We start from the raw sequence: 13,776 nt of genomic DNA on the forward strand, positions 1-13,776 counted from the left end.
CAGACACAAAGACACATGCCTACACACACATACACATAACCCCTACACACAAACACATACCCCCACACACAAACACACACGCCTACATACACACACTCGTGATTGCGAACAACATAATTTGAATTCAAGATGTCAAAATTCATTTTTTTTTTTTTAAAATTTCTTTCCTGTTTCTATTTTGCATGTTAGTAAATAAAATTCTAATAGTTGTTTTAAAAGGGAATTTTTTGGCTGCTGTCCAAATCTTAAAACAACGTTTACATCTACAATTTTTAAATTAGTTTAATTTCTCTTTCATTCTGATATATAAATCGTAAAATTACCCTTTAAAGCAATTTTTCCGTTTAGAAATTTATTGTAAAAATTAGCTTCGTTTCTCTTTTATTCTATGCAATGATTTCTATTTCTTTCTGCTGCCATTTTACATTTGTGTTCATAAATAACATTTTAACCTTTATTTATCGTCTACCCTTTTTAGCCTACTTTCCCAGTAAAAGTCAGAAAAAGAAGAAAAAAGCATGAAAGAAGGCTTAATGAATCTTAAAAATATCGTGAAAAACAAAAAAAAAGTCAAAAAATAAACAAAATAATCAAATAAATATTGAAAAATTAAAATTTGGAAAGTAGGGTATTGAGATGGGGAAAAATGTCTGTCGGTCTGTCTGTCTGTCTGTCTGTCTGTCTGTCGGTCTGTCTGTCTGTCTGTCCCCCCCTAATAACTTTTGAATGAGTAGTCCGATTCGAACAAACTTTTTTTTGTTCGAACGATCTCGGCGAGGACACCTCATTCCCATATTTCACTTTTTGATTTGAACTATTTTTTGTTCAATTTTGAACAGTTCAAAAAAACTTAACATTAGCGCCTACGGGGAAATTCAAGGCAATTCCGAACTGTGAGGCGAATTTGCTTCAAACAAGCTTTGTAGGAAAAAGATTTTGATGAAAAACTTGTGTATAAACTATCTTTTTGATTTGAACAATTTTCCGTTCAATTTTGAACAGTTCAAATCCCTTAACAATAGTGCCTACGGGGAAACTGAAAGTCAATGTAGATTCCGTACTTGAAGGCGGATTTACTTCAAACAAATTTTGTTGGAAATAACTCATGACGACAAACTCCAGACTTAGACTCCGAGAATTTAGGGGCACTTGACTCCGACTCCGACTCCTGTGCCCGACAATTAATCGGACTCCGACTCCCCGACATTGACTCTGACTTCGTAGTTTTGGCAAAAATTTATACACGGTGGACAAATGACTGACTCCGATTCTTAAATATTCGACTCCGACTCCTTTATCTCAAAATGAGATTGACTCCGACTCCGCAGCTATGGTTTTAACTGTGAAATAATTATTGTTGATATGACTTGTTTTTATTTTTACGCTAAAGTTTCAATTTAGGTACTCAGTTTTTGGCGAATAAACTCGAAGTCATTAATGTTTCTACATAAAGATATGCGCAGACGATTTTTTTTTTTTTTTTTTTTTGACAAAGAAAATTATTTCTTTAAGTTGACATTTTATTGTTTTTTTTTTTTTTGTTTTGTTTTGGTAAGTGCATTAATTCATTTAAAAAAATGTTTTTTGGCAACAGGGGAAAAGAAACGATTTTTTTTTATATGATGTATTTATTTTTATGAGCTGATTAATTTTAATTATTATTTTCTCGTTTTGAAAGCTGTTAAAGATTTTTTTTTATGGAAAAAAGTGTATTAGCTGCTTTGTTTAAAAGTTGCTTTTTTTTTTTTTTTTTTTTTACGCAAAAAATTTTTTTTAGATGAGTGGGGAATATTTTATTCCTAGAAATCAGCTTAAAGTATTTTAAAAATATGTTTGAAAAAAATTTGCGATTTTAGCTATTTTTGAGAATATTGATCAGGTACTAGAAAGTAGTATGGGTATACGGGAAAGTAGGCTCATCTAGTTCTAGACAGAACTTCTTGTTTATTTCTTACAGCCTACGTTTCCAACTCTTTTCAGCGTATGATAGTTATTTCTTCAGTTATGTTTATCTATTGTAGTGTAAGTTTATCCTACCCAGTCTCATATTTTGGTAAATTAAGGATGTGCGACTAATTATGTTTATTTTATTGAACTTTTTTCCTTCACATGGGTGAGTTTTCGGATTGTAATAACTCTCTTTTTCCTTCCTGTTTTTAGCCTACTTTCCCAGTAAAAATCAGAGAAAGAAGAAAAAAGCATGAAAGAAGGCTTAATACATCTTAAAAATATCCCGAAAAACAAAAAAAAAAGTCAAAAATAAATAAAATAGTTAGAAAAATATTGAAAAATTAAAAATTGGAAAGTAGGGTATTGAGATGGGGAAAAATGTCTGTCGGTCTGTCTGTCGGTCTGTCTGTCGGTCTGTCTGTCTGTCTGTCGGTCTGTCTGTCGGTCGGTCTGTCTGTCCCCCCCTAATGACTTTTGAATGAATAGTCCGATTCGAACAAATTTTTTTTTGTTAGAAAGATCTCGGCAAGGACATCTCATTCCCATAATTCATTTTTTGATTTGAACAATTTTTCGTTCAATTTTGAACAGTTCAAAAAAACTTAACATTAGCGCCTACGGGGAAATTCAAATCAAAAATAAATCTTGAACTTAGAAGCGAAGTGGCTTCAAACAAACTTTGTAGGGAAAAACTTTTGATAAAAAACATGTATCGAAAATATCTTTTTGATTTGAACAAGTTTTCGTTCAATTTTGAACAGTTCAAATCTCTTAACATTAGCGCCTAAGGGGAAACTGAAAGTCAATATAGATTCCGAACTTAAAGGCGGATTTACTTCAAACAAACTTTGTTGGAAATAGCTCTTGACGACCTACTCCCGACTCCGACTCCGAGAATTTAGGGGCACCTGACACCGACTCTGACTCCTGTTCCCGACAATTAATCGGACTCCGAATCCCCGACTTCGACTCTGACTTCGTAGCTTTAGCAAACATTTATACACGGAGGACAAATGACTGACTCCGATTCTTGGATATTCGACTCCGACTCTTTTATCCCAAAATGAGATTGACTCCGACTCCGACTCCGCTGCTGTGGTTTTAACTGTGAAATAATTATTGTTGATATGATTTGTTTTTATCATAGACTAATAATAAGTAGACCGAGCTTTCTCATTCTTGCTGATGAAGAAAATTGGTTCATAGATGTATCATGTGACTAGTGGAAGGGCTTGGCGAAGACTTTGGCAGCATGGTTGCTAGATGGCAGCATTATCCATAGTTTGGCACTCGACATGTATTTTAAGACAATGTGTTTTCATTAAAAAAAAAACTTCCAGGTGCAGAGATTGAACTGTTTTTCTTTTAGTTATGCATTATTTTGACATTAGTAATAGTTTTTGATCAGTTTTCGGTAACTTTTATTTCATTTGGAGCTGTCAGCGTTGGCGTGAACGAAATGGCGTAAACGTTTTGCGTTAACGCAAAAATGTACTAATCGGTATCTTAAATTGAAACTGTAGGTAAAAATCTTACCGTTTGCTGATTCTTCTTGGTCGCTTGCATCTTTTATTGCTTAGAGAGTTATTGAAATTGACTAAAGAAAATGCACAATACTATCTAAACGAAAAACTCACTATATTAACAAAATATTTACAACTTAGAATAACAAATTTACAAATCGGACTCCATAAAAGATCATTCTTCCGTGTTCCATAAATTCTATTTATTTTATTTCGCGCTGGCGTAGATCGTCTGCTACGATTAACGCCCGCTGTTGCTAGGATATCCACCAGTCACATGGTTTGGTTTATGAGCAGCAAAAGGGTTGCCATAGCTCGGTCTACTCTTATTATTAGTCTATGGTTTTTATTTTCACGCTAAAGTTTTAATTTAGGTATTTAGTTTTCGGTGAATAAACTCGAAAAATATGCGCAGACGATTTTTTTTTTTTTTTTTTTTTTTTTTTGACAATGAAAATTATTTCTTTAAGTTGACATTTTATTGTTTTTTTTTATTTTGGTAAGTGCATTAATTCGTTTAAAAAATTATTTTTCGCAACAGGGGAAAAAGAAACGATTTTTTTTTATATGATGTATTTATTTTAATGAACTTATTATTATTATTTTTTCGTTTTGAAAGCTGTTAAAAAAATTTTTTAATGGAAAGAAGTGTATTAGCTGCTTTGTTTAAAAGGTACTGCTATTTTATTTATTCGTTTTTTTGAAGAAAAGTAAGGAATATTTTATTCCTAGAAATCAGCTTAAAATATTAAAAAAAATATGTTTGAAAATATTTGCGATTTTAGCTATTTTTGAGAATATTGATTAGGTACTAGAAAGTAGTATGGATATACGGGAAAGTAGGCTCGTCTAGTTCTAGACGGAACTTCTTGTTACTTTTGAAATACATTTTGTACTGTGAAAAGAACACGTTAAATGAAGTTCGTTTGAATTCCTTTAAATGAAACAGAGTTGAACAAAAACGTTTGCTTTTAATGATTTTAACTAAAGCTTAGTTGGAATCTGATGACTTGGTATAAAATTAATGCATACTGGTATTTTTTAAGTCAATGCTTTAGTTTCATGTCATCAACCAAGCAATATGTGTCATTTTATGTGAAAAGCTGATTGTAATTGTACACAAATATTTCAGATATAGTCTATCAGATGTAATTCAGTTTAACGTGAGCGCAGATTATTGTTGATAATGCATATATTTTCATCATTTGTGCTAATTGAAAATACTCATAACTTGTATATTTCATATTTATTATTAGCGTTTATGAGATTTTTGCCAAAAATATGTTTTACTGGTGTTTTGCAAACCCTGCATTACGCGCATTTATTTATTCCTTTGCGCATTAGAAACTGATGTTAGACTACTGCAAAAACATCAACTGGACATCTCTTTCATTTTTAGGGAGACCGTGCAACGCCGGGCACGCAGCTAGTACTTGCATAAAAGTTGACTTTATAATATGAGGTAGTGAGAAGCAAAGGGATGTAGTACAGTGGCTCCCAAAAGTGTTCGTACACCTACGACTTTCAATGAAATAGGCCTCTATCCGTTGGTTAGGATTAATATTTCGGAACAGGTATTTAATTACAAGATGATCAATTTTCAACAAAACTACATAAAATTTCTTTTTAAATATAAAAATTTAATTTTTAAAAAATCAAAAAACAAAAAGTGGCGGAAATTTTATCTCACAAAAGTTTGCGTACACTTTTAAAAATGTCTATATACAATCGAATGATCTAACTTTTTATTAAGTTGTTATTTAGTAGAATATCATAAAGTATCAACAACACCTTTTAAACGTCTGGGAATAAATTTCATTCTTTTTTTTTTTTTTTCTTTTTTGCGTAATTTCAGAGTAAGTGTTGCACCACAACTTCGAGTCTTACTTTTTCTAGCTCTTTTTTAGTTTCAAAGCCGTATATTCGTAATCTAGCCTCCAGATAACTCTAAATATGTTACATTAAGTTCAAATCTGGAGATTGAAGGGGTATTTTCTAAACTTTAGGACAATTTTTGAGGCACTAGACGCAAACGTTGAAAACCGTGTGCTTCTTATCGTTATCTTGATAAAAAGCCAAAATTATTTCCAATAACCAAATTTTCGGCTAAGAGTTTGAAATTGGTTTTTAAAATATTTAAATGAACAGCATGAATCATTATTTCATCAAAAAATTCCAAACTACCAAGTCCTGGTGCTGATATGCACCCTCACCCTAGAACACCTTCACCGTCCTGATTAACTGCTCCAACTAAGTTCTTAAGATTAGGTTCCTCATTTTTTCTTCTATTTACAATTATACAACAATTTAACCAAAAATGTTAAATTCATTTCTATTTGTAAGTAAAACGTAATTCCAAAACGTTTTGAGCTTATTTATCATTGATTTGACGACGAAAAGCTAAAGCTTTATGTTTTTTGCATGGCCAAGAAAATTTCTGCGGAAAGAGGTCCCATTTAATTCAGCTAATCAGAGAACTTGGCGAACAATGTTAGGTGAAAATAAAATGTTAAAATTTTCGTTTAACTCTGGCAGAAACTTTTACCGCAATCAAATGTGTATTTTTCATAATTTTTTCAACTGTAAATCTTCGATCACGCTTTGTCAACTTCATCGGTTGACCTTTACCTTGTTTCCGATCCGATTCTTTTCTTCAAAACATTTTATCAAGCACTTTACTATGGAATGGAATAAATTAACTCATTGAGAGACATTTCAAACCAATTTACTGATACTGTGGGGAAAAAATTCAAATTTCGAATGGTGTTTGTGGTTTTTACAAGTACCAGCCATTTTAAAGTAATAAGCACAATATTAAGGAATAAATAAACAAAAAATTAAAGCCAAATGACTTTTAAGGGTCAACACAATGCAAAAATAATAAAAAAAACGACATATGATAATTTTAATCATGAATTTATTCGAAAATATTTCAGTGTACGAAGACTTTTGTGGCGTATTATTTTTCTGTCTTTTCGTTTTTTGACTCATTTCAAAAAGAAGATCCGTCAATATTTTGAAAAAAAAAAAAAAAATTACAGGGTTTTATTTAGAATGACATAGAAATGATGTGAAAAAATATTGGACTTCATATTAGAATTTAGTTTTGCGTTATTTCGGTTTTACAAAAAAATTCAAAGTGTACGAACACTTTTGGGAGCCACTGTAAGTGGCGAAATTAAAAATTTGGAGATAACCAGTTCAAATGGTAGGCGAACCTCTCCTCTGTCTTGGTTCAAGAGAAAATCCTAGTAGCCCTGGTAGGTTCTGTAGTACACATGATTTGAAAAACTTTTCAATGAAAACCTACCTAGGATGTTATATTTAAATGCGTTTAAATCAAAACTTGAAAATGTCCACACATCCCTTTGCTTCTCACTGCCTCATATAATGTGTCATTTTCACAAAAAAAAAAAATAAATAATAAATAATAATAAATTTGATTTTGACATCATGAATTCAAATTATGTTTTTCGCAATCAAGAGTGTGTGTATGTAGGCGTGTGTGTTTGTGTGTGGGGGTATGTGTGTTTGTGTGTAGGGGTATGTGTATGTGTGTAGGCATGTGTGTTTGTGTCTGTGTGCTGGCATAAGTGTGTGGGTAGTTGTGTGTATGAATGTGTGTGTGGAGGGGGGATGTGTGTGTTGGCATGTGTGTTTGTGTCTGCGTGCAGGCTTGAATGTGTGGGTAGTTGTGTGTATGTGTGTGTGTATGTTTTTGTGTGTATTTGTGTGTATGTGTCTGTATGTATGCGCGTGTGTATGTGTTTGTGTATGCGTGTGTGTAGGTGTATGTGTGTGTATGTTGTGTGTGTAGGTGTATGTGTGTGTATGTTGTGGTGTGTGTGTGTATGTGTGCGTGTGTGTGTAGTTGTGTATGTGTGCGTGTGTGTGTAGTTGTGTATGTGTGCGTGTGTGTAGGACATGGATGCAACCTGGAGACTGCTTTCGCTATAGGAGCAGCATCGTGAGGAGCCGGTCGACGGTGATGGTGTGGAGGGTGGCGGTGGGAAAATAAAATGATAGCACGCCGAAAACAATCAAATGAAAGCAATAAGCAATCGTGATTGCTCAAAAAAAAAGAGCTTTTTAAATTCGGAAAAACTCAAGTGGATGGATGAAACTTTTTATAGAGATAAAAATATGTATGGGTATCATGAAAAAAAAAATTATTCCTTTGAAATAAAAATATTTTTTGAATAGCATTATACCCTCAGCATGACACCCTCCCTTAAGCGTCATTATCTCACTAGAGAGGGAATGAAGAATGCATTAAAATTTGGTTATTTGCTGATATTTGAGTTTTTTCGCTTACAAATATTCACAAACAAAGAAGTAACTTATGATCATGCAGTTTTCATGCATTTTTTCTTCTTCTAAATTTAACTCTAAAAACAGATGTGAGGAATGACGGATGCAAAAAGAATTATCTGCTTTTATGCTTTCCTATAGATTTCAAGAATTTATTTCTTACAACTTAGAGACGTAAATGTGCTGCAATATTTTTCTAGGTTACCACTTGTAAATTACTAAAATTTTTGTTAAAAAAAAAAAAAAAAAACTTAGCGATTTTGGGAAGGAAACTGACTGTTGTGAGGGAATGACACTACTCGCCTGGGGACAAACTTAAAATCAATTCCGTAAACGAATTTTTGATGAAAATTTAATTTTAAATGTATTTTTTAAACTTTACCATTACATAGTTAAATTTCAGACAAGAGCCTTTATACTTTTTGTGGGATGACTTTAGAAAAAAATAATCCCAGGAAAAAAAATGCGAAAAACTGTTTTTCAAAAATGCATAAAAAATACTAACGCTCTATATACAAAAACTTTTTTTTTTCATAATCATTAAAAATAAATGTTCCACACTTTAGTACAGCAAATATTTTTCTGGCGCAATTGGTTCGGGGTCTGTGGGATAAAAAGTATTAGCAATTGCTAAAAATCACATAAAACATTGAATACCTTTTTTTCTAATTAAAACATTAATGTAAATTATAGCCTATAGCTTTCCTCAGTAAATGGACTACTAAACACAGAAAGAGTTTTTCAATTCGAACCCGTAGTTCCGGAGATCTGCGCGTTCAAACGAACAAACAAATCATTTTTAGCATCGTTTAGGATTTCCTCTGAAAAGTACGAGATGTGCCTCATGACTGACTCGAACCTACGCCCACTGGACCGCGAAGCCCGCACTTTTAGACCGAGCCACTGTGACTATGCATAGCATGCCTTCCAAGCGTTTTATATCATAGTATAAATTTTCCCGCTTTCATAACACTTTTTGCTGCTGCTCCACTCCTATTAGTCATAGTGTGGTGTTATATAGCCTATAGCTTTCCTCACGAATGGACTATTCAACACAAAAAGAATGTTTCAATTGGAACCAGCAGTTCCTGAGACTAGCCCGTTCAAACAAACAAACTCTGTAGTTTTATATTATTATAGATATTGCGTATTACATGACGCTGCACTTAACGCAGAAATGCTCTTTAAAAACAAAGTACCCATCTCGAGAGCAATCCATTCTCAGAGGGCATCAGAAGCGATTTAGGAACGATTAGAGTGCCAGTCTCATGTATTTTCCATACTACACCAGGAAAGTAATTTTATCATTAAACCGCGCGCTTTAAATTGGTTTCAAACAATCATATGCTCGCTTGAATAAAAATGAGCATTTTTAACCGGCTCCGTTTTGATTGTTTATTTTTTGGACCGATATATACTCAAGTTCGAACTTTTCCGGGTCTAAAGCAAGGCCACTTGACCGTGATTCATTAGAGCTACTGGTTGTTTGTTATTGGCAGCTGGGGAGAATAGGTAACAGAATATCGAGATAAACACATAAAAAACGGTAAGGTTTTAATGTTATTCTTCAATTATAAGTTGTAGACATAGCACTTAATATTCCATAAAATTATTTTATTTTAAGAAAATGTATTACGGGCAGCATTTCTAAAATCTATCTGACTTGCTAATTTGTAAAAATTTCATAAAAAGTTTCACGCACTGGCAAGTTTCTTTCTCTTTTTTTCCTCAAAACCAAAAAAAAAAAGCTAAACGTAAAAGACTTGTTTTCTAAAATGATTGCAAGATTCTTATTATGATTTATTGGCAATAATATTTAAATGAAGAAGATAAATAATTATTGCATTGCAATTATTACGCAAAAATAAATAAACCATTCGGAAAAACTACAGAAATACATAAAAATTAATTACAAAATTAACGTAAAAATATCGCATCAAACGCCATCATTTTTTTATTATCATTTTTTTTATTCATTTATTTAATTACGTTTAAAAAGGAAATATTTCAACTAGGGCCAGTAAAAATCACTGAGGACCGGTCAGATTTGTCTGGATTATAATTTTTGGGTTATCCGTTAGTTGTGAAATACGATTTTAAAAAAAAATACAATAGAAATTCATCTATACGAAACTCATTTAACCAGAACGTCGTTTTACCGACGTCATTTTCCTAGAATTTTATTTGTAGTTTTATTTTTGGTAAGTAAACAATATGACTTTAAAGTCACACCATCAAGTCATTCTTACTACTGGCATCGAATTATCTATGCATTTCTGGGGGTGCACCCTCACTAAAAAAAATGTTTTGCTATTTTTTATTAATTTTTCGATTTTTATTTATTTATTTATTTTTCATTGTTGTTTAAAAAGATACATTGTTTTATTCTTTCCAAACTCCGAGCTATATTTTATTCGTTAAAACTGTTTCATATATACGTTTCATCTCTTGATTGCAATTTTTTTTCTAGTTTGTAATTTGCATAAATTGAATTTAATTTTACCAGGCGCTAATGTACATAAACGTTAGATTAATATTTTTCGTGATATACTTTGTAGTTATTTAATAGTTTTTCATGTTAGATTAAACTTCATTTTTTAAAGCCAAGGTGTGGAAGTGCACTCCCTGCCGGAATTCAAGGATATAAACATAGTTTCAATAATTTCCGTGATGTAATTTATGGTTTAAATGCTGTAGCTTGTCCTTTGTTCAAAAAATTTAATAAAATTTATTTAGTTTAAATTTTTGTATATTTTTTAATGTTAAAAACATATCAAATTAATGTTTAAAAAAAATTTTTTTTTCAAAAGTCAGGGTGCCCCACTCGACACCTAGTGCTCATGGAAAAGGGGCAAATGGGTTATTCACTGAAAAAGGGCATATTTTATATTTAAAAAAAATTAAACATAAATATTATTTTTATCAGCTAATTTGCTTTTCTGAGCTATATAATCAGTTATTCAACATCAGAAAGGTATGGTTCTCTTAGTTTCAGTTTAGTTTAAAAAAAATATCAAAACTCCAATGGTAGCGGGGTAAAAAATCAAGTAAACTATACCTGCATACACATGTGTAAATTAAATAATGAACTTATGAACACAAATTGAACTTTTTAAAATACTAAAATTGACTCTTAAGAAAATTTTATTACGGTATGTTTAATAATAGAAAGGTATAACCGGAATGTCCTAACCGGAGGGGGGGGGGGGTACACGTTCAATGCAAATTTAATCAGAAAACAGCCGAAACCACCTCACTTTAATGTAAAGTAATTTTTTTCCAAGCCAAGGAGGCTATTGATCCCATCTGACCCCTTTAAACTACGGGCCTGTATAAATAATTGATAAATTTTCAATAATGTTTAATTGAATCTCAGCTCCATGAATAATAAGGGTAACGGAGGTGAGAATATTCTAACTGTGTGCATGTTTCGGAAATCTATGAACTAATGTTTTTACATCATGTATATGTTGTTGCCATATGTGTAACATTCTAAAGTAGAATAAGTAAGAAAAAAAAAGTGTTCACATGTGCCCCCTTTCCCTTATAACGTTGCAACTGGTGTTAGATGCACATTAGACGAAAAAAGTTGCACAAGAGTTTTTTTTTTCGAAGTTTTTACTGTAGTGGTTTTAAAATTTATAGTTTAAATAAAAAATTTTGCCATTCCATACAATACTATAATTGTCATTTTTATGCAATTTAAATTCATGCTGACCTTTCGATTCAACAATTTCGTTATAAAACAGAATGCAACTGAAGTTACATGTTGTCATTAAGCTTTTATAGCATCTTTAGCATAAAATCCTGTTGCGAACTTTTTTTGAATTTTTTTCAAATTACTCAGTTTTTAATGCTGATTTCATGATGTTTTTGACAACAATACTAGCGCCCTGTATAGTTTAAATATATCGTTCATTGATTTTAAAACTAGATGTTTGTACCTTTTAAACTTTTAGTTTATTTTACTCGTTACCCTAATTAGCATTTTTGTCTTTTTTCTCTACTATACCTGGAGTTTTTTTTTTTTGGAAGTGGTCAGGTTTTTTTTTTTTTAAATAAGTAAATAAACAATTACGAAAGAAATGTTCAGTTCCCTCCGATTTGACGAAAAGGGACTCGCTCTTGGTTAAGTTTCTCAATTATACAGATCCAGTGATTAAACATAAACGTGTTCTAGAAAATAGTAAATTAGGATCTGCGACAGAGAGTTGATTCTAAAATGAGTATTCAATTCACGCAGTATTGATAAAAATTGACACATAGTAGAGACCAAATCATAATGATACATGATAGCCACCATTAAAGGATGAACTAAAATATAATCAAGGAAATAACAGCTCACAGCAAAATAGAAGATTTCAACTACTCTGAGAGACAAGAGCTTCGAAGAAAACTTATAACATATGTTTCAAACGTATTGCTTGATTGATGCTAATTTATTTCAATCAATAAGAAAAGAAGATTCATTAATCTATATACATAAATGGCTACTTCTGTATGTATGTCCGGAGTAAACTTTAAAACTACTGGACGGATTTTAACCATTTTTTCACCATCGATAGCTACGTTATCAGGAAGCAACTTAGACTATAATTTTTTCCTAAAAAACTTAGTTTCAAATAATTATGATGGAAAACACTAAATTTCATGTAATTTTCCCATTAAATGATTAATTACAAAACCCATTGTTACAAAAATTCGTTGCCTTACAATATCAATATATTAATGTTAATCATATTGAAAGTTTTGAATCAAGTCTTCTCCGGAGCTAACATGAGTTTAAAGTCATTTAAACATTTGGAAACTCTACTTTTTGCACACTTAGGAAACATAGTAGAGAGCTTTTTTTTTTCTTTGTATACGTGTGTGTACTATTTAATTAAATAAAGCGCGGTGTTTTTTAGTGATCTTTGTTTTTGTTAGTTCATATTTTGGAAATTCTTCAAATTTTTGTATGCTTAACTTCGTGCTTTCGTTTCTAAGTGAATACTCGTTCGTTCTTGATACTTATTGCTATTTTATTTTTATGGGTTAGGAAGAAGCTCGATTTTTAATCGCGTCAAAGCGATGTGTTTTGAGTTCTTTCAGTTAAAACAGAAAACGAAAGAAAGTAGTGATTGTTTCTCACAATTATTACTGACCCAGGCAACGCCAGGTATTTTTGCTGGTTCAGATATAAAACCAGTTTGAGAAATGAAAACACCGTTTTTATTCTATAAAAAGAATAATCTTGACAAGCGTTAAAATTTTTCATAATCTTGCCTTACTCAAGGCATGCTCAAAAAAGGCATTTAATCAACCATTTTACCAATTGTTTTACTTCCTTTTTACCAAAAAAGAAGTATTGTATTCGCGAAGAAAATTTCACTCAAACATCGACCTTAATTTCCATTTTGCTCGCCCTCGAATGAATATTGAGTTTTATTTTCGACCCGACCACACGTGGATAAGTGCCTAAGAACGTATAGACACGCATCCATAATGACGATTCCCGAGTTAATTACAACGAATTTTCTCGTGACGTCTGCATGTACGTATGTATGTATGTGCGCATGTGCGGATGTGCGTATGTATGTCGCATAACTCAAGAACGGTAAGTTCTAGAAAATTGAAATTTGGTACGTAGACTCCTAGTGGGGTCTAGTTGTGCACCTCCTCTTTTGGTTGCATTCGGATGTTTCTAAAGGGGTCTTTTGCCCGTTTTTGGGGGGGGAAGTCATTGTTAACTGCGATGCAAACTCAAGTGGTGCTATAATTTGGCGGATAGTTGGCGATATATTGCCAGTCTTTTGGTCGCCAGGTTTTGTTGCCAACTTGGCGACAACTTTGGCGATTTTTTTTTAAAATCTGATTTTAATTTGGTCACTGTTGGTGATATTTAGAGAGTAAACTATTGAATCACGATAAAATTGCCAGTAATGGGGAAATGACATTGAATTAGAGTAAAAGGAAGTCATGCGATGCACACATCAGCTCGTTAAACAACAAT

General features: G+C 32.1%; 1 protein-coding gene across 2 annotated transcripts in view; it reads left to right on the forward strand.

The window, feature by feature from the left end:
* The first annotated feature begins 9,191 nt into the window (after positions 1–9,191).
* The window catches only part of LOC129234222 (elongation of very long chain fatty acids protein 7-like), a 41,197-nt gene continuing 36,612 nt past the window's right edge, over positions 9,192–13,776 (forward strand). The window contains exon 1 of one of the 2 annotated variants that reach the window (XM_054868154.1): positions 9,192–9,330. The gene's annotated coding sequence lies outside the window, so the exon portion shown is untranslated. The remainder of the gene's footprint in view (positions 9,331–13,776) is intronic. The other variant, XM_054868155.1, reaches the window with a different exon arrangement.

This window comes from Uloborus diversus, chromosome 1, assembly GCF_026930045.1.
Source record: "Uloborus diversus isolate 005 chromosome 1, Udiv.v.3.1, whole genome shotgun sequence".
Lineage (NCBI taxonomy): Eukaryota > Metazoa > Arthropoda > Arachnida > Araneae > Uloboridae > Uloborus > Uloborus diversus.